The 20,780-nt window shown below is 38.6% G+C and overlaps 1 protein-coding gene across 2 annotated transcripts in view; it reads left to right on the top strand.

Annotated features, from left to right (window-relative positions):
• Positions 1 to 20,780, top strand: part of LOC150091146 (uncharacterized) — a 208,199-nt gene that overhangs the window by 39,635 nt on the left and 147,784 nt on the right. The gene's annotated exons all lie outside the window — the stretch shown is intronic.

Here is a 20,780-nt window from a genome sequence, read left to right as displayed (position 1 = left end):
TAGGGCATGTAATTCAGAGATTAAACGTTGAATTTATCATTTAGTGCCTGCTTCGATTAGAATTTGAATTGTCCCTCGCTATGAATTGCATGAATTGTTGCCCGTAATTGCTGCTGCCTTATTTTTTATAGGACAGCAGCAATTTTCTCTTGGCAGAGGGTTTATTGTTAACTCCTTTAAGTCGTGCCTTATGGTATCAGATATACATATCTGTGTTTTACCTTTTGTTGTTTCATTATTGTTTTTGTATCACTACGATAGAATTACGGAGGACCAATAACTGATTTAAAGCCCTTTGGCCCCTTTTGAGAAATTTAAAAATTCTCCGAAGCAGAATTTTAAATTGCATCGGTATGAGTAGAGGTCCAAATGGAACTCTTGTTAATAAAATATCATATTTTTAATAATTAATTACAAAATATGGGACAGTTACGTGTATGGTATTTTTTCAACTTCATTACCAGTCAGGAATCGAAAACACCCCACTGTTGGATCAAAACTGTACACCTGACAAGCCTGTTTGTATTATAGCAAATTACATTTTAGAAGTTTTAAACCTCTTCAAGTTGTAGAATTTTAGCAATCCTAAAAATAGTAAAAGTCCGATAATCCAGCATATGATTTAAAATTGGCATGAGTGGGCCAGCCAACACCGTGTGTGTTGGCTGTGTGTTCCTTTGCAAAAATAGCAATTTATTTTGCAATTTTTATTATGTTTTCTTTTCTCTAATTCTCCGCTACTCGTTGAGCATCAGTTTAGATGTTGGTCTTAACTAATACTTTAAACACGAGTGAGCTTGAAATTTTAATTTCTGTTATAAGAGACAATCGCAACTAATTACCGTTTTCATCGCGGTCCTTACCTCTATGAAGCGTCCGTGAAAAATTTTTCCAGTCCACTCCTGTTTGTGAGTCGAAAGTTGTCTTGTAATTTGTCATCGCTTGTGTTTTGTTTTCTTGATTTTTGTTGCTTGATTCGATACTCCAGGAATAAGTAATTTATCATTTATAATTAATTTAGCGTATAGGATATAAGAAGAATTTTCAAAGCTCTAATTTTCACGGAATTAGAGTGGACCACCGAATCTTTGTTTAGCATAGGCAAAGATGTTTCGGGAAGCTATACCAAAATTTTTAAACGGCGCTAAAGTTGTTTGCAAAAATGGTTTTGCAGAAATTTTCAGAAATTATTTATTATTTTCAGTTGTTTGCAGAAATTTTTAAAAATCAATGTGAATGATAATTCATGATAATGAAGCAGTTTTAATATCAGTCATTCCCTGTGCATGATATTAAAGAGCGAAAAAAGCAGTCGAGACAGATGAAGATTGATTTATTAATTTTATTATTATTAATCTGTACTTTACAGTTACGTATTTTCATTATTTTATTGGTTGATGTGGTGCGTGAAGGCCACAAGACGCCAATCATTGTCTGTAATAATGTGCACTCTTCGGTCGGTTTGTCTGCATGCTGGGCGAAAAAACTCCAGTTTTAGGGAAATACAACATGCAATTCTCGTCCCAAACGATTAACCCAACCGTTATTAAAAAGGGCCGATAGAGATCCCCCACCAGACAGGATACGAACCCAGGCCTTTTCCACACGGCGAGGAAGGACGGCGATTTTAGTTTCCCTGCTCCCATTTTATATAATAAAATATCTGCTAGAAAAAATATAAAATAAATGCCACGTACAATTTTTTTGATTACTTGAGAACTACGTAAGTATTTTTAGGTAAACGTCGAATAATCCGAAAATGCTACAATTGGATGCCAGATTAGCTGACTTCTACTGTACTGATAGCAAGTAGGAATAAAATTTTCTCTCCCTAAAAATATTTCGTGGATCAAAATATTTTTCCTGGATCTAAATTCATTGTAGATTTCAGAATAGTCCAGCGCCTGGAGCAACGTCATTCTTTATGCAAAGAATGGCCAGTCTTGATGGGCGTTCCACAGTTGTTCGGCGATAGGTCTTAATTAGTTTCTTTTCTAAAAAGCCCCTTTCAGCAGGTGCAGTAGTGACAGGAACAGTCACAATTATTCGTAACAGAATGAATATTTTGGATACACTTCACTAAGGTTTTTTGAACAATAAATTGGACTATGTCTTGAAAATTGTGTTTCGATTTATTTCAATCCGACATAAATATCGGAAATTTTGGAAGATTTCAAAATTTCTTGTCAGCATCCTTGTAATTCCTTAAACAGCCCATAACAATCAATATCGTAATCATTACAAAGGAATACGTAATCATTACAATTACGTATCGTAACAAAGGAGGTTAGGCAGGTGAGGGCAGATTACGAGAAATCTTTGGCAAGAGATGCAAAGAAAAACAGCAAGGAGTTCTTTACTTATGTAAACTCTAGAAGGAAGGAGATGAATCAGATTGGTCCACTTCATATCGATGGTTCAACTGTTCATGATCCTGCTCAGGTAGCAAACAAACTAAATCAATATTTTGCATCTACATTCACACATGAGGAGTTATTCAGAAAGGGGAATGCCATAGATGAAGTAAACACTGGCATGGGGCTAGATGATATTGTAATAATTGAGAGTAAACTGGAGGAGAAATTGTTGAAGATAAATACAAGAAAGGCACCTGTGGTGGATGGGATCTATCCAGTTATATTAAAGGAGGCAGCAAAGGAAGTAATCAATCCGTTCGCCATAATTATGAAAGATTCCTTGGACTCAGGGGAGGTACCCACAGACTGGAGATGTGCAAATGTAACCCCAATTCACAAAGGAGGATCAAAGGCTGACACAAGTAAGTATAGACCTGTGAGTTTAACTTTTGTTCCAGGAAAATTAATAGAAGCACTGGTTAAAGAAGCACTGCAGGATCATCTTGACAAGAATTCAGTTATAGCTCAGACACAGCATGGTTTTGTTAAGGGAAGGTCTTGCCTGACCAATTTAATTGGATAACTATGATGTAGTCACAAGAGAATTGGATGCAGGGAATAACTTTGATATTATATATTTGGATCTTAGAAAGGCTTTTGACACTGCTGCACATGGAAGACAGCTGCACAAATTGGAGCAGTGTGGCATTTTTGGCAAATTGTTGCTATGGATAAAGGGATGGTTAAGTGGCAGAAGACAGAGAGTGGTAATTAATGGACACTGCTCATCGTGGTCTAATGTTATTAGTTGAGTCCCTCAGGGTTCAGTGTTGGGTCCATTGTTGTTTTCTGTATTTATAAATAACATTGATGATGGTATATCAAGCTTAATGTCCAAGTTTGCAGACGGTACAAAGGTTGGCAGGGTTGTTAAGGACGCTACTGACGCTATGCTGCTGCAACAGGATCTGGAAAGGTTGAGCAGATGGGCTGAGAGGTGGCAAATGAAGTTTAACATTGACAAATGTAAAGTACTACATATGGGAAACAGCAACCCCAGAGCAACGTATCAATTCTGTGATACTACACTGACAGTGGTAGAGAATGAAAACGACCTGGGGGTAATTGTGCAGGCAGATATGAAGTTCTGTGAGCAGTGCAGACGGTCTGCAAGAGTAGCTCAAGGTGTCTTATCAATGATATACAGGAATTTTTCTAGCAGGGATAGGGAGGTGATTATTCCCTTGTATAAGGCAATGGTCAGGCCGCACCTTGAGTACTGTATACAGGTCTGGAGGCCTCATTTCAAGAAGGATGTAGAGCTGCTGGAACGAGTACAGAGAAGGGCAACAAGGTTAGTGAACGGAACGAAGGGTTGCTCTTACGAAGAAAGGCTTAAGTTTTGCAAATTACAGTGTCTGGAGACTAGGCACCGGCGAGGTGATCTGATAGAGGTGTACAAAGCCTTGAATGGTTTGAGCATGCTCAATGCTGATGGGATACTGCCTCTTGCTCAGAATAATCACCTGAGAGGGCATAAATTCAAATTGAGGAAAGACAGATGTAGGATAGATGTGCGGAAATTTGCCTTTAGCCAGCGGGTAGTTGGTTGGTGGAACAGACTTCCATCCCTTGTTGTGGAAGTTGATAGTCTAAATAAATTTAAGGCTCAGCTGGACAGGTATTTCGAACGAACGGAGGGGTGAAGTGGAAGGGGTTTTTTTTTTTTTTTTTGGCTGATGCTGCATAAGCTTGCTTTCTTGCATTATATGACTCTACTAATGCTAATTACCCAAGTATAAGACAATTTTTAAATCTTGACAAACCGCAGCCGAGTGGTCAAGAAAAGGGGTACATAAATACACGTTTTTGGAGCGCCCGTGACTGCTAAATACGGTGCTGTTTCTTGTATTCTTTCGATGTTGTGAACTCCTCTGACCCGGAGTATAGACAGAAAATTTATTCATTAAAGTACTTTGGTCTTTTTTTTTTTTTTTTTTTTTAAGTTTGATATTTCAAAAAGAACGCCAAATTTATCAACAAATCCATTTAATGATTCAAAGTGATTTTCTAAATTTTCTTTAATTTCATTAATAATTACGTTGAAATATTCAGTTCGGAAACCATCTTCTCGACATTTTTATGGATTCGTCAGAATTTCATAATAAAATGTCTCTTTTGTTTCTTTTGCTATTTTCTGCGGACTCGCGAGTTCCTTTTAATACGGATTACATTCCATTTGAATAAAAGTATTCAAGCCAAGCATAAAACTATCGAAGATGAAACAAATGTAGATGAGCTTCAACTTTTTTCCAATGTAAACTAATTTTATTAACAAGAGACAGAACTTCGAACCACCACATGATAATGACAGTAGAAACTCGAAAACATCAATTAAAACCATTTAAACCGATTCACCGTCACTCGCCACTGCAAGTGACTCTAAAATAGTTTCACATATGTTATTTAACTGAAATCACGCTATTCAAGGAAATGCAGGCTGAATAGCTTTCACGCTATTCAGCCTGCATTCTCAAGAAAATTGACCACAGAATACATAATATACAGTATACTACATCAGACTACATTATATACAGTTATTATTATTATTATTATTATTTCGTATGGCAAAAAATGAGGATACATTTGTAACAATGTCAAAAAATAAATAAATAAATTACAATAAGCCTAAAAACAATATTTACAGAAAAAAAATTATAAGTAACATTTGATGAATTAAAATGTAATGTCCAGTTTATTCAGCCACTTAATAGCATCATCAGTAACACTATGTAGATCTTGGATGGAGCCTTCAAATCTCCTCTTTGGGCACTCCGAGATGACATGCTGGATGGTCTGGGGCACGTTGTCACAGTCGCAGAATGGGTTTTCAGTTTTTCCCCACTTATGCAGCCAAAACTTGCATCTTCCGTGATTTGTTCGGATTCTGTTCAGGGATGTCCATTCCTTTCTTGGTAAGTTGAAACCTGGAACAGCTCTGCATGGATCACTGACCAAGCCCAGGTGGTCGGGATTTGAAGTAGTCCAGTCTTCGCGCCAGGTCTGGTCAGCATTAAAATGTGACTTGATAAGTTTCTCGCCTAGCTTCCATGAGGGGTTCCTAGACTTCAATCTCTCCGGCTTCTGGGGGTTGCAATCCTGATGTATGGGCAAGTGAGGATTTCTTTGACATTTCTGCCATTCTTTCAGCAAGGCTATTTCTCTTCTTATATGAGGGGGATAGATGTTAGATAACACTGGTAGCCATTTTAAAGGTGTCGATTTAATGGTGCCTGATATTGTCCTCATTGTGTCATTCAGTTGGATATCAACTTTTACAGAGTGTGCACTATTAAGCCATACGGGGCAACAATATTCTGCAACTGAGTAGACTAGGGCAAGGGCTGATGTTCGTAGCACCGTTGCGTTTGCTCCCCAGCCTGTTCCACTGAGTTTATGCAAGATGTTATTCCTAGTTTTTATCTTTGCTGCAATATTACAAAGGTGTTGTTTATACGTCAGTGTTCGGTCCATTATAATTCCCAGATATTTTGGGAAAGGGTTGTGTTTCAGTCGTTGACCTTTATATTCCACTTGTGGCATATAGTTAGCCCTATGATTATCCAGATGAAAACAGCTAACTTCGGTTTTATTTAAATTAGGTTTAAGTCGCCATGTGTGAAAATATTTATTCAGGTTATGAAGATCCTTTGTAAGTACAATTTCGGCTGCATTGAAGTCAGCAGACTGGGCAGTCAGGGCTATGTCATCTGCGTACATGAATTTCCTAGAAGCAGTTGTTGGAAGATCTGCAGTATAGATATTAAATAATAATGGGGCTAGAACTGACCCTTGTGGTAAACCATCATTTAATATATAGGGCTTGCTCACTCTGCCGTTTAAGTGTACTTCAAACACTCTGTTGCATAACATATTGTTAATTAGGATTGCGAGGGGCTTACAAGGAATAATCTTCAAAAATTTCAGAATCATTCCTTGTCGCCATACTGTGTCATAAGCTGATGTCAAGTCCACAAAGACTGCAATGGTCTTCTTCTTATCTTGGAATCCGTTCTCGATATGGCTGGTAAGTGCCAGTACCTGATCGCAGCAGCTTCGGCCTGGTCGGAATCCGGCTTGTTCAATTGGTATGTGTTGGAAGGTTGTGGATGAAATTCCCCTATAATATACAGTATTATAGGGGAAGAGGACAAAATAATGGAACCACCTGTAATAATAGTCACAGGTATGCACTAATATGGTGTTGGACCACCCTTTGCTTTTCAGAAAGCTTGTATTCTACGTGGAATAGATTCAAATAAATCTTGAAACTGTCTTAAGAGGAATTAATGGAATCTTAAGTGGTGTATTTGGACCAGAACGACGTTACAGTACTTTTTTCTAAATGTCATAATAGAAAATCGTTAAATTTATACACCTAATATTATGAAACAATGGCATAATCAAAGGGAAGAGAGAAATATCTATTTTACCCATTGCTACTAAAAATATATATTAATAGTAATCTTTAAAATTAATAGATTTCTTTAAAAATTTATTTAAAAACAAAAATATAAATTTCGCAATGAAACTGGAACGTTTCTTACTAAAGTAAAATGTGTTAGATAAAGAGATCCAACGAATGAGATATCCTGTGATGCGTGCGAACACTGAATTTTGTTTCGCCATGAGCTGAACGCTAGAACTGATTATTCTATGAACTGTGAGTCTGAAGTCTGATACAGTTACTGTACAGTCGATGTGGCGTGATCATATAGTCTTCTGGAGAACGAGCGTTCCGGTACTACTTTTTTTAGCAATACACCTCTGAGAGGAATATTGGAATTTCCTTCATTGGGACTGAACATGACAATTATTAAATAGTTAGAGAGGTTCTGGGTAGGCAGATGCACAATTTTTGATTGCCTCCATCTCCAGGAGGTTATGTCTTGGACATTTATTGTTCTTAGTGCGATCCATAGCGGCCTTTAGTCCTTCCTAAAGAAAGGAAGGTTCAGTTTCTGTACTGATATCATTATCATTTAAGTGGCAGATATCTTGTTGGACAGAGGACAGAGCAAGATCTTCAACAAGGAATAATACATGGAGAATATTAGTGATGGTGTCTTCCAGATATGAGTGGAGGACACTATCAGTAGTAGCAGTGGTATTAACTACTTCCACTGGTGGAAGCTTATTGGTGACGATGCAGTATACGACTCCCTAAAGGTCGGCGTTCCCGGTCGTCCCAACCAGAATTTTTCAGGATTCCCTTTTCTTGTGCCTGATGACGGTGAGTGGTTTGTGAAATGAATGGCATGCCTTTGTAGGCATGCCTTTGTGGTCTCACCTGACGAAAAACATTGCTCTTTGGCAACTGGCATAGGCGTTTCAATGGTTTGTCTGATGGTGAAAAGTTCTGTCTCCTAGTTACATACCTATGGGCTATTTGACGAATGAATGGCTGTGATCCTGCTTTGGTTAGTGTACAACATGAGTATTCGAACAAGTGATTGGATTCAGTCTCGTGGCAATTGAGATAGAAGATCGGAAGTTGTCTGGGACTGGAGAATATCTCATATAATGGTTTGCGACCTATGTGAGCTGATGAGCCAACGATAATATTGATCTCGATGTTGAAGAAGGGGGGGGGGCAAAACTTAGGGACCAGACTTTAGTTTGAATTTGTGATCCATCGCCCTTGAGGCGCACCGGTCGTCTCTGGGTGGCTGGGTTCTTGTCGAGAAACTGGGGGCCTCCTGTGAAGGATTAGACCGCCTGCCGCTTGTGATGGCGACAGTTGAATAGCAAATCGTCGCTTTGCGTCTTGAAGTCTCTTTTTTAGTATTTTAATTTTCTTCCTGGAGCAGTATAACCATAGTCGTTTTTGCACCAGAAAAATCAAAATCAATCAGCGTCTTGAAGATGTTGGTTCGGAATGGTCTGTTACTGAGCTGTATCTTCCTAGCATTAACTATCCCTTATTCATTCCATTACTGCATGGACTTTTTGTATGGATTGCGTTTCATTTGCCTTGATTACGGCTTCAAAATTGATATGTGCTAGTTACTTCAGCTGCATGTGTTGTTGTGGTTACAAAGTCCTTAACTTATTCTAATTGTGAATTTATATAGTGAATGCAAAGTCGACTTTCTGTGGTGAGGTAAAACAATAAAATATTTCCTTGTGAGAAGATTTCTCCTCTAATCAAGAATAGACAGACTCATCAGCTTTAGTGCGAAATAGCTGTTCCATTGATATATGAACTGAAAAACTGACATACCCTCCAAATTGGGGGTATTATATTGATGCTGTGTATGATATTATCAGTACGCTGGCAAAAGATTGATGCTGTATTTGATATCATCCGTATGCTAGCGGACAATCTCTCAGGATTTATGTGCCAGGAATGATAACCAACTAATGGTGGTATATGTTATGCTAGAAATTACCTGTACAGCATGGCAGTAAATGGCGGAATTGCTCGGAAAGCTGGCTGGGACCACCTTCTTTAAGAAATAAAAATAATGTGCTAATGATGGTAGTACACTTGTTTCTGAGGGTCCTACAAAAGGAAACTTATAGGACCCTTATTAACCTCAAAGCATCCTCTTGCGATGCAGTGACTTAAATGCAACTAACGAACTTATCAGGAATGTACATATCAGAACATGAACACTTCTCTATTTCTTTTTGGATATTATCCGGCTCCACGTGCCAGGGATTTTAACCAATTAGTGTAAATATGTATTATATTAATTATTATAATTATTATATTAGGGTCATCCGTAATTCATTACATAAACTGGTATTTGTGTCGGTAAATAGCGTGTGTTCTCTGGTCGATTTGCCTGTTTTGCTGGACGAAAAACCCCCAGTTTCTAGGGGGAAAAACCTTACTTAGCCACGGAATGAAAAAGCCCATTAATAATCCTCGAGTCATCGACGGGATTGGAACCCGGGCCTTTTCCGCTCGGTGTGGGGAGGACGGTGACGATATCACTGTGCTACGCGCGCAGACATGTAACATATGTATTACGTAAATTGTTGGTATGGTATTTTATATAGGTGGCGGGGTTGCCAAGAAAGCTAACTGGGACCGCTAAGTTTAATAAATAAAAAAAATATATATATATGTATATATATTACGCCGGTGGGTTTCCAGATCCAGGCACCACCACCAGGTCTCTGCATATCTTCTGAGTTTCTTTTTCCACGTGACAACATTACATGTGTCGGTTATTATTCGAGTGATTCTTTCAGTGTGGATCTGAGGAGTAAGCTGATTAAATGAATTCTGTTGGAATACGTTGGAGTGCAATTCTGAGAGTTTCGAGGAAATAATCCCAATTTACCTGTTTAATGTTGAACCTTATGTCAAAGATTGGGGTACCTCCAATTTGACGGACAAGGTCAAAGGTTATTGCACGGTAATCTGACGTTGTCCATGTTTCATGGACAAGCCAGTTGGCAAATTTTGAGGGTATGGCAATGGTAGCTAAGGTAACAAGTTGTGCTAAACGTTGGCAGGCTGTGTGGCCGGTTTAGGACTGCAAGTGATGTATTGGCAAGGAAGTCTTCCATTTGTTGCCCATTCTGAGTACCTGCACTGTCCTCAGCCAGGCTGTGCCAGAGTCTGAATCGGCAATTGGTGACAATTGCCACCAGTAGCCATCAGTAGTCGCTGATGTGGAATTGATTCCAGAGCTGTTTGAAGGTAGTGAATACGTGGTACTACACTGATGTGCAAAATTTAAGGACCAGTCAGATTTTCACCTGTAGCTTCTCATAGGAGTGGCCTGGATATGGGAAAAGCATACCAAAGGAACCTCGTGAGGCACAGAAATGATGAAGGAAACAAAACGGTACAGTGGGACTTTATTCAAAAATGGCAACATAGCACTGGCTGCCATGATACAGATGTATCACTGCCAAAGATGGAACAAAGGGAAGAGGTGGTCCACAGTAGGAGATATGGCCACTCTTTAAGTCGATACGGGCTTTGCACCGCCTGTCCATACTTAGAACAATGTTGTTGATAAGTTCTTGCGGTAACATCGTCCGTTCCTCTTTCAGCGCCATCTTCAGCTGGTGAACATTTTCTGGTGGGTGTTGACGTGCCGCTAGGCGTCTCCCCAGAGCGTCCCATATGTGTTCGATGGGATTTAGATCGGAAGAAACGGGCAGGCCAATCCATACGAAAAATGTCCTCACTTTCCAAAAGAATATCAACAGCTGCAGTACGATTGGGGGGGGGGGGGCGTTATCATCCATAAACACGAACTCGAGGCCTATGGCACCTCGGAACAGACTCATATGGGGAAGGATTGCCTCAGTACAGTAGCATGCACCGGTTACAGTATCTGGAATTGTGCACGTCCATCCAAGATAGGTATAGGTATAGGTATGTTGAGGGTCTGACGGCTCCGGGGATTTCTCCCATCTCCGCGTATGTTCTTTGTATCGAGTGACAGTACCCTGTCTATGCCAGAGGTTTAAAAATAATGTATGGGTCATGTGGTATGTAGTTTGTTGTGCCCATTGTTCATCCGGCCTGTTGGCCGCCGGGCCCCCAGTGGGACCCGGCGTTACCATACCTAGCGACGGGGACGCCGGCCGGGGTACCAAGAGACTAATTATACTCTGGCAGGTCCTGCCACTTACTTTCCTGGGATTTCGGTGACGAGGACCTAAAATAAAGGTTGGAGTTATCGCTAAGTTGTAGTTATCGGTTTAAGTAAAATTGCATTTAGAAAGCGCTGCGTGGGGTTTTACGCTGAAAGAACTATTTCTAGAGAGCCTAAAAGGTCGGGCAAAATTTGATGTGATTTAAATTTGGACATGTGGGGCAGTCGCTGTACAAGAGAAAGTGTTGGGAGGGGAGGGTGAAGACTGGGGGGATGAAATAGGAAGAAGAGGGGTCGGATAGAGAGTGACCCCCCATTTTCAGTGGGGCATGCCCATGCCCCACCAGAGTGAAAATATGGGGAGGCGAGGAGAGGAGAAGAGCAAATACCCCCTCCCCCTCCCCGAAAAAAAAAAAAAAACGCACAAGGGAGTGCAGTTTTGGGTCGATAGTAGGCCATTCAAATTATCATAAAGTTTTGTCTTTCTGTGGTATGGTGAGTTTTTTGCTTGTGTTTTTTTTTTTTTTTTTCTTGTTTGACCTCCTGCATTCTTTCTAGTTGGGTTGCCTTTGGTATATTTCTATCATTTTCCTTCTAGAAAATAGATCCTGGACATATTGACTGAGTGCCTTGTAGTCCTCTTGAGTGTCTAGCAGTCTGGGTTCTTGGTTGTCTGGGATATATTGGATTGACGTTATTAGCTGTAGTCGCAGGTCGTCATACAAATCGCACTCAAACATTAAGTGTCTCCAGGACGTTGGTGAAGTTTAGCTTTAAACGGCCGTGTCCTGTAAGAAGGAAGGTGGTATTTCGACCAGGGTGAAACCACACTGGCGCCTTAGGGTACAGCTTGGTGACAGTGGGGAGGAATCTTCTGGTCACTGCACCTTTTTCTGTGTTGCTCCATCTCCTCTGCCAAATCTGGATGAGGTGGTCGGTGATTCTTCTCTTCTCATAGTTGCGGTCATTAGTGATGTCAGTGGTGAGGTCATACATCGTAGCCGATGTGTTTCTGGCAAGATGGTAGAGCAGACCACAGCGGGTGGCTTCGAGATCCAGGGGTAGAACTCCTACCAGGACTTGGAGGGTAGCCGTGCTAGTTGTTCTAGTTGCTCTCGACATGGTAAGGAGGATGGTCCTCTGAATGGTTTCGAGGATCCGTTTATTCACTTCTAGTGCCGTCCTCGCGTACCAGACAGGGGAGCCATATGTGATGGCAGGGATGAAGAGAGCTTTGTAGTACAAAGACAGGGTAGTACGTCTGAGTCCCCAGTCCCTGCGAGTGACTCTAGCGAGGAGGGCCGCGTATCTTCTTATCTTTTGTTTAATATATTCTAGGTGTGGCTTGAAATTTAATTTTCTGTCCAAGATTATTCCTAGGTATTTAATCTGTTCGCACAGCTTAACTGTTTTGTTCTCAATCTTAATTTGTGGTGGTCTCCTATTAGTTAAGTCTAGCGTACCTTTTAGCAGCACCGAAATCGGCTGGTATATAAGGAGTCTTCCGCTGCACCCCCTGAGCTGAATGCATGCTTTATTACGGTTGAATAGTTCATTCCTTATCTGTGTGGTTGTGGGATTAGACATTTCTTAATAGTAGAAATAGTAATAAAATTAATAATAAAAACATCAACGCTGGTGTAGTTAGGAGGAGACTTAAGAGCTCGTGTAGTTATGAGGAGACTTACATTTAAATATTTAACACCTGCAAGTTCACGTAGGATATTAAAACAGCAAAACGAATTACAACACCATACAATGGAGTGCTAGGGAGAAATTTAGCTTCTTGAAGTCCAAGAAACGGAATCGGCGTCAAGCAGCGCATCAATGAATACATCAACTACTCCGTTACTCTTTAACCCATCGGTTAAAGAATAATGCAGCAAAGTGTGTTTTCAATTCGTAGACGTCTTGTCATTTTTGATAAACGCGCAAGGAAATTTGCAATCTGATTCCCAAAGCATCCACTCTCCTAAAATTCTTGAAGAAGACCCTCCTTCCATCGTTAACTTAACATCCCCAATTCCCCATGGGCAGACGCCAAGGGAAGCTTATTATGCTCATTCTCACATTTGCAATAATAAATCTCCTTGCAGTCTTGACTGTTATTTTAAATGCGTTCGAGGTTAAATGAAAATGATAAAGCTGTGGTGTATGCAAAATCCCATAAGCATTTGATTGTCTTAATGTCAGCATCCTTCTTGACCTTCTGAACAATTTCGTGGACATCAAAAATGATCTATTTTCCTTTCTACTTGCTAAAAAAAATACTTAAATCTTAAATAAAATAAACGTCATCCTTGTTCAGTGTGGTCTATTTTAATACTTCTTGCATATGTATTTGTTCACTTTTACAATTAATGCGTTTAGTTATTTGTAAATGATTAAAAAAATCTCTTTAAATAATACGTTCAAAAAAAAAAAAAAAAAAAACAACTGAGCAATTTTTGTACAACATATTAAGTAGGTAATATTATATGCTTAAATTTTTAATCATAAAAGTTTCCTTGGATTTGTAAAACACTAGCGTATTAACCCCCCCCCCCCCCCCCAAAAGGAAAGAAGTTAATGGCTGCTTTCTTCTTCTTTTTTTTTTTTTTTTTTTTACTGAAAATCACTTAGAGATAGCCAAAGTAAAACCCATCGTTTAAAGCGTAAATTATCAGAAATAGTTAAGGTCAATATGTATTGTTTTCTTCTAATTGGTGGTGATCCTTAATGTTTCTGAAAGACATAGATTTACTGTTTTGTAGTTTACATGAAATAGCACTATGCACCCTTCTAGTGAATCTGCTTTGCTGGAGTGCGACTTATAGTGTACTCATGATTTTAAATTAGAATAAATAAATTATTTTGATAGAACCGCAATCGATTCTAAGCTGAACCTCACGGGTTCACGGTTTTAAAGCAACCTAATTAAAAAGTAAGCTAGTCATCTTGTAGAACTGGGAAGAACAGGGAATGAGAATAGGGCTATATGAATAACAGTATTCTTTCCCCCCCCATCACCATCTATAAGCAGGTGGCTTCCGTTTATTCCAATTCTAGAGCAACGGCGATAAGATTAAGTGGATAAGTTATACAAACTTGTACAGCTCCCATGAGAACCATGAGTATTATCTGAGGTTCAAGTCCGCTGTTGTTTACCAGTATGAAATTACCTGTGCTGAATAAAGCGTGCCATCTGTTCCAATTGACTAAGCTGCCGAAGCTGATGGGGTCAAGGGACAAAGGTTTAAATAACTTTTAAAATAGCTTAACTTTTTAAATAAAGGACAAGATAACTAAAGATAATTAAATAACTAAAGGTAGCAAACATAAGTTTTTTTTAGTGCCCAGCTTGAAGATTTCAATTGTAAAATTTCAGTGATGTCAGTTCCTGATTTCCTGTAGAATGTTTAATTTTGTTTTTCCCCTTGTTAATGGGAACGATGATCATTTATGATGTAATATAAAGTTTCATATCAACACAATGCGATATTAATCATCATATTACCTGTTATTGAATACAAAAGCTGGAAACAACCGCGTTTCGTAGAATCTACTTTCTCGTGCATGCAGTGGAATTTTACAAGCACAGTATGTTGCCAAAATTATTAGGACACTAGAATCCAATCGTTAAACGCTTCCCACCAAATTTATGACACTTGCCCACGGAAGCATTTCTCCATTTTTTTCCAATCGAGCACTTTTGAAGTGAAACTTCTTTAGGCGCGCTCCAGGCAGTTTTCAGATGGGAGTAACTTGCGTTCGTGGATTGACAAAAACGCAACGAAAACACGACAGAGCAAACTAGGCCATAAGTAATCGCATTACAGGCGCTCTCTGAATTGCAACTATCTTACTAGGATGAATGCAAAATACTCGGTCTAACTTTCGGAGACGAATAATTCTACATAAAACAATGGTCAGCACTATATGCAAAAAAATATCGACGTGGAAGGGAAGACAGCTGTCCCTAAGAGGAAAATCTCCACCATGCAACCAATATCTCCTCTCTAAACTGTGGTTTGTTATCAGTTACATTCCGTGCAACGGGAATATAGCTGATAAAATCCACAGAGAATGTTCCACATTTATACGGGGATCATCCTATGAACCGATGAGGGGATTCACGATGTAGAGGCTGGAGGCGTTGGTTTACTCAACATCTCAAGTCACCCATCAACAGAGCCAAAACTGCGGAAAAAGCTTGCAAATCTAAAAAAGGGTGCAGCAAATATGTAGTTATATTCTTACAGAGACTACTACCAAATTGGTTTATCTGCACTGACCACATAAAACAAGAATAGTACCTCGGGTGTTCCACGAAATTGCAGAAGGGTACACATGTGAAAGAAAGAATAGGAATCAGTAGATTACTAGAGAAAAACTCACAGATTGTATATTGTAAATTAACCAAAGCAACGATCCCACCTCCACAACACAGAGAACAACAAAGAGATATCATAACTTTATCGGAAGTACTCCATAGCGTATTCAAATTACCAATAGGGCCCAAATACAAAACGTTCTTCTATAAACTCCATCATTCCTGTCTCCCAACTAAAATATAGTTAGCAGCCAAAGGGATACCAATTAATGTGCCAGCAAAGTGCAATTTCTGCAACGAACCCGAAACACTTCATCACATTATATTACTGTAACGTCACATCAAAAATCTGGAACGAAATTGTTTCTCTAAATCTCAGAATACTCCAATTATAACAGAAAGAATCATATTCTGGTTAACGATAGGAAAATTAAAAAAACACATATGATAATAGTCATACTAACAATGTCTGCAATCTGGGCACATAGATGCGATGCAATATTTGGAAGAAGCTACAGAGGCAATATAACAAACACACTGAATAAATATCTTGAGGAAACGATAAAAGACACCATACACAGGAAAAATATCACACCAGAAGAGGGGATAACAGCAGGAATGCTGTCAAATGAACCCGAAGGTAAAAAATTTAAACTTTTAAAATAATAAGAGGATAATTAGATAGCATTCAACAAAAGCAAAATAATAGCTATCGCCGGAAATAAAGAAAACAAATCTGACAATAGCAAGGATTAATACTAGAGTGGGAGCCAATGAAAATAAATATGACATAAATATAAAACACGAAAAGGTCGTGTACAAAGAAAAGTCTTTAATCATTATGACAATGAAAATGTATGTATTTTATATTTCCACAACTGATGCACAATTATTTCTCTGTAAATTAATCGAGAAATGAAAAGCAAAAAATGCAGTGAAAAAAAAAAAAAAAAAAAAAGATAGAATACGCATTAAAAACTAGAAAAGGTGAATGTTCCCAAATGGAAATTGCATAAAGATTAAAAACAAATTGGAAAAATGATGTGTTAATGATGTAAACTGAAAATGAAAAGTTGATTTCAGTAAATCATCATCATCATCATCAGCCATTTTCAATCCACTGCAGGATGAAGGCCTCTCCAGCAACTTTCCAGTTCCTTCTGTTTTGAGCACTGGCCATCCATTTACTACTCAAAAACTCATGAATTTCATCTATCCATCTCCGCCTTTGTCTTCCAGGTTTTCTTCTAGCTCCTCTTGGGTACCATTCTGTTATTTTCTTAGTCCATCTGTCATCATGTCTTCGAGCTATGTGTCCTGCCCAAGACCATTTTAGTTCTTTAGTTTTGATAAGAATGTCCTTTACTTGAGTTTGCTGCCTAATCCATGTGTTTCTCTTCTTATCTAACAGCCTGATTCCCAATATAATTCGTTCCATTCTTCGCTGTGTAGTTCTTAGCTTCTCTTCCATTCTTTTGGTGAGTGCCCAAGTTTCACTTCCATAAGTCATGGTGGGGAGTATACATTGATTCATTATTTTACGTTTCAGACAAACTGGGATATTGCTCTTCAGTATGTGACTATATTTCCTGAATGCTATCCATCCAAAATTTATTCTTCTCTTGACTTCCAGCCATTTATCATTATTACAGCTAATAACTTGTCCCAGATAAGTATATGACTCCACCTTTTCAATTACTGCTCCTTCAATCATTATTTCCCTTTCCGTGGCATACTTGTTCATCATTACTTTTGTTTTAGCCATATTCATCTTTAGTCCAAAATCCTTACTAACTGTGCATAACTGATTAAGATTTTCCTCTAATTCTTTGGGATCGTGGCTTATGACAACAATGTCATCTGCAAATCGTAAATGGTTTAGGTACTCTCCGTTCACATTGACTCCTTTCTGCGACCAGTCTAATCTTCTGAAAGCTTCCTCAAGGGCAGCAGTAAACAGCTTTGGAGATATTGTGTCTCCTTGTCGAACTCCTTTCTCGATTTTAAATTTGCTACTGTCTTTGTCTAGTCTAATAAAGGATGTAGCACTCTCATATATTTTCTTCAAAATCATAATATATGGAGTATCTATGCCTTGTCTTTCCAGTGCCCGAAACATTGCCTTATGCTGTATGGAGTCAAATGCCTTTTCATAATCCACAAATGCCAGGCATAATGGTGTTTTATATTCATTTGCTTTCTCCATTAGCTGTGATATTACGTGAAGGTGATCCATAGTTGAGAATCCTGTCCTAAAGCCAGCTTGCTCTTTCGGTTGATTCTCATCAAGTATTCTTTCTAATCTGTTAGTAATGACCCTTGTAAACAACTTGTAGATATGGGATAACAAGCTAATTGGTCTATAATTTCCAATTTCTGATTTATCTCCTTTCTTATGCAGCAAAACTATGATTGCATTATTCCACTGTTTAGGCATCACACCTTTTCTAATGCACTTTGTGAAGAGCCTTGCCAGTTTTTGTGTTATGTCTCTTCCTCCCAATTTTAACAACTCTACAGTAACTTCATCTTCCCCCAGGGCTTTCCGATTCTTCATTTTCTTCAATGCATGTTCTACCTCATCAGGAAGAATATCGGGTATGTCGTGTGTGTTGCTACTTTGCAATCCATCTTCCCCACTGCTGGTATCATTCCCTCGCTCCTTGTATAATTCTCTATAGTAGTCTTCTGCTATTTGAATTATGCCTTCTCTGCTGTTTATAAGTACACCATCGCTATTCTTCAGTTTCAGTATCATTTGTCTTTCTGTATTACTGCTCATGGCTGCTGATTTAAATCCTTTGTTTTCCCTTAATGCTTGTTCTACTTTTCTTGTGTTAAATCTTCTTATGTCCTCTCTGAGTCTCTTTCTAATGGCTTTGCATAACTCAGTATACTCAATTTTCTCCCTGTCAGTGTTTTTCTTGCTCTTCATTTGTCGTCTTTGGTTCATCATGACAAGTGTTTCTTGACTAATTTTTTCTTCTTTGGATTTCTGTTTCCCTATAGGTTTCTTGGGCTTTATCACTTTCAAAAAGTTGTAATATTCCTCGTCGATATCTTGGTCCTCAGCAGTCTGCAGAAGCTCATACTTGTTCTTAAGTTCCAGTACATACTGCTTTTTCTCCTCTTCTGTTATCTCAAAGACCTTTGTATTATTTACTCGAGTCAGTTTTTTCCTTTCTTTTCCTACATCTATATCAAGTGTACATCTTACCATTCTGTGATCACTTCCAACATTTACCTTATTCAGGACGGTAACATCAGTAAATAAGAGACCTTTACTAATTACTGTGAAGGTAGCATTAGAATTGAAGGAATTCGCCGGACGTCAACCTAAAAAACTAGAAAGATAACTTTCTGTAAAGTAACAATTGCTAAGCAAATTCAGATAAGTGAACAAATATAAAAACAAGATGTAGAAGTGAAAGAAGCAAAATTAGATTATTTGAATGTTAAACGAATATGTCATAGATGAAGCAATTTAAAAATTGTTCTTCAAATAGCATGAAAATAGAGAACATATTGTTCTGAAATGTTAATGCGAATGAATGTATGAAAAATATAATGTTATTCAATATGTAAATGAAAATATGACGTAATAATTACTAATATGAAAATTGTAGACAATGAAACTCAAAGCAATATATTATTATTAGCAGTTATCCTTCAATACAGAAACGGTGTGAAAAACCCATAACTGTAAGATGGGAAAAGGAAATGTCCTTAACCAAACGAAAGAGCTGGATTGTAAGCAATGTAACCACAAAATTATTTTGGAAACTTAATGAAAACCAATGGAATGTTGAGAAAAATTGAATCAAAAACGAAGTCTAAAACACCTTGAAGATGAAAATACCGATGCCAGATGCATATGTGAAAGGACTCGAGGACGAAAATGATGTTAAAAGAAGTTCATCGATACTGAGCCAATGCGGAAGCTCAAAGACTGTAAATTAGTTATATAGATATAACTGATTTATGTATATAACTGTATGTATTCTGTGTACAAAGTTGTATAATTATAACGATGCCAACAAGATAGTAATGGCTGAATGCACCGATTCTCATCCGACCACCGAAGTTAAGCAGTGTTAGACCCGGTTAATAATTGGGAGGGTGACGACCTGCGAATACCCGATGTAATTGACCCTTGCCTTCCCTTTCTTTTGAATTGGTAAGATAATAAAGTGTAAATCTGTGCTGTGCTTTATATCTTTACTTTTTATAGCCTGTGGATAATATTCCTCCTATTTTCGCTTATTAAAATAGCCGTTAATAGAATTAAAATTCAATTTGTAAACGGGATCACAATGACCGGAACTTACTACATTTTGTAATGGAGTGTTCATCATAAAGTGATTTGATCGTACAGTGAACGAGTCATAAAGCGGGGATGCACTGTAGTGACGTTGTAAGGCGTATCGGACACATATACGTGCAACGCGACAACCGAAACCACCTCCATCGAGAACAAATGAGAGATCTAAGCTATTTTTTCTACAGCGGAAGAAATAATAGCGTGCAATGGAGTTGAACAAAGAAGCAGCCGTAGAAGGTCCATTTACATCTTCAGAGCCTTACATCTCCCCAGAAACGTTAGAAGTGAATTTCGAAGGAGGAGTCATGGAAGTTGATACTGCAAATGAAAACGATGAAAAGTCCTCGAAGCCCAATCGTAAACGAAAAGCGAAGAAGCCAAAACCCACTGCCAGAAGTACTTCATCAAATCGTTCAACACGTAGCGGGCGTAATAGAAAGCAAGAGCAGCAACAGGATTTTGAGAAACACCGAAGCATCCACGCACAGTTTAAACGTTCATTCCTGGATAATGATTTCGGTTGGGTCTGTTCCGTGTGTTTGGTTCAAGAACGATGTGAAGATTGTAGCAGCTTGAGATCACGCTCTTCTTCAAACAGCATTTCCAAATGGGGATGTAAGTCAAATGTCTGCCTGTAACAGTTGTCGTGGCTCTCTCAAGAACAAATTGATTCCGGCTCTATCGAAGTCAAACGGTTTTAAATATCATTCGATGCCACAGTACTTGCCGAAACTAGATTTGGTAATGGAACGTCTCATATCTCCGAGGCTCCCATTCATGCAGATTCGTCGCCTGCGGCATTCATGCGGTCAATACGGGATTCTCGGTCAAGTGATAAATGTTTGCCTAAAGAAGTTTCGCTTAACTTCTGCTATGCGTGCTCGACACACATTTTTTTTTTTAATTAGAAAACGGTGGCAACTTCAGTGGAGGACCCTTACACGTATTTCCAGTTCGTCTCGCAGTTGTTCTGTTGCGCTAATCTGAGCAGGCTAGTCCTTATATGCCATATTGTTCTACACAAACGAAGCTATCACACACCTTGCTTTCTAACAGAGCCTTATCCTGTTTGAAAAACGTTGCGTCCTACTCCATCAAACTGCATAGACCACATCACTTCATTCCCCTTTTTTTCTTTTTTTTTTTTTTTTTTTTTTGCTTGC

The sequence above is a fragment of the Mastigoproctus giganteus genome, chromosome 1 (assembly GCF_048544385.1).
Source record: "Mastigoproctus giganteus isolate SK-2022 chromosome 1, ASM4854438v1, whole genome shotgun sequence".
Taxonomy (NCBI): domain Eukaryota; kingdom Metazoa; phylum Arthropoda; class Arachnida; order Uropygi; family Thelyphonidae; genus Mastigoproctus; species Mastigoproctus giganteus.
This window is presented reverse-complemented; position numbering and strand designations above follow the sequence as displayed.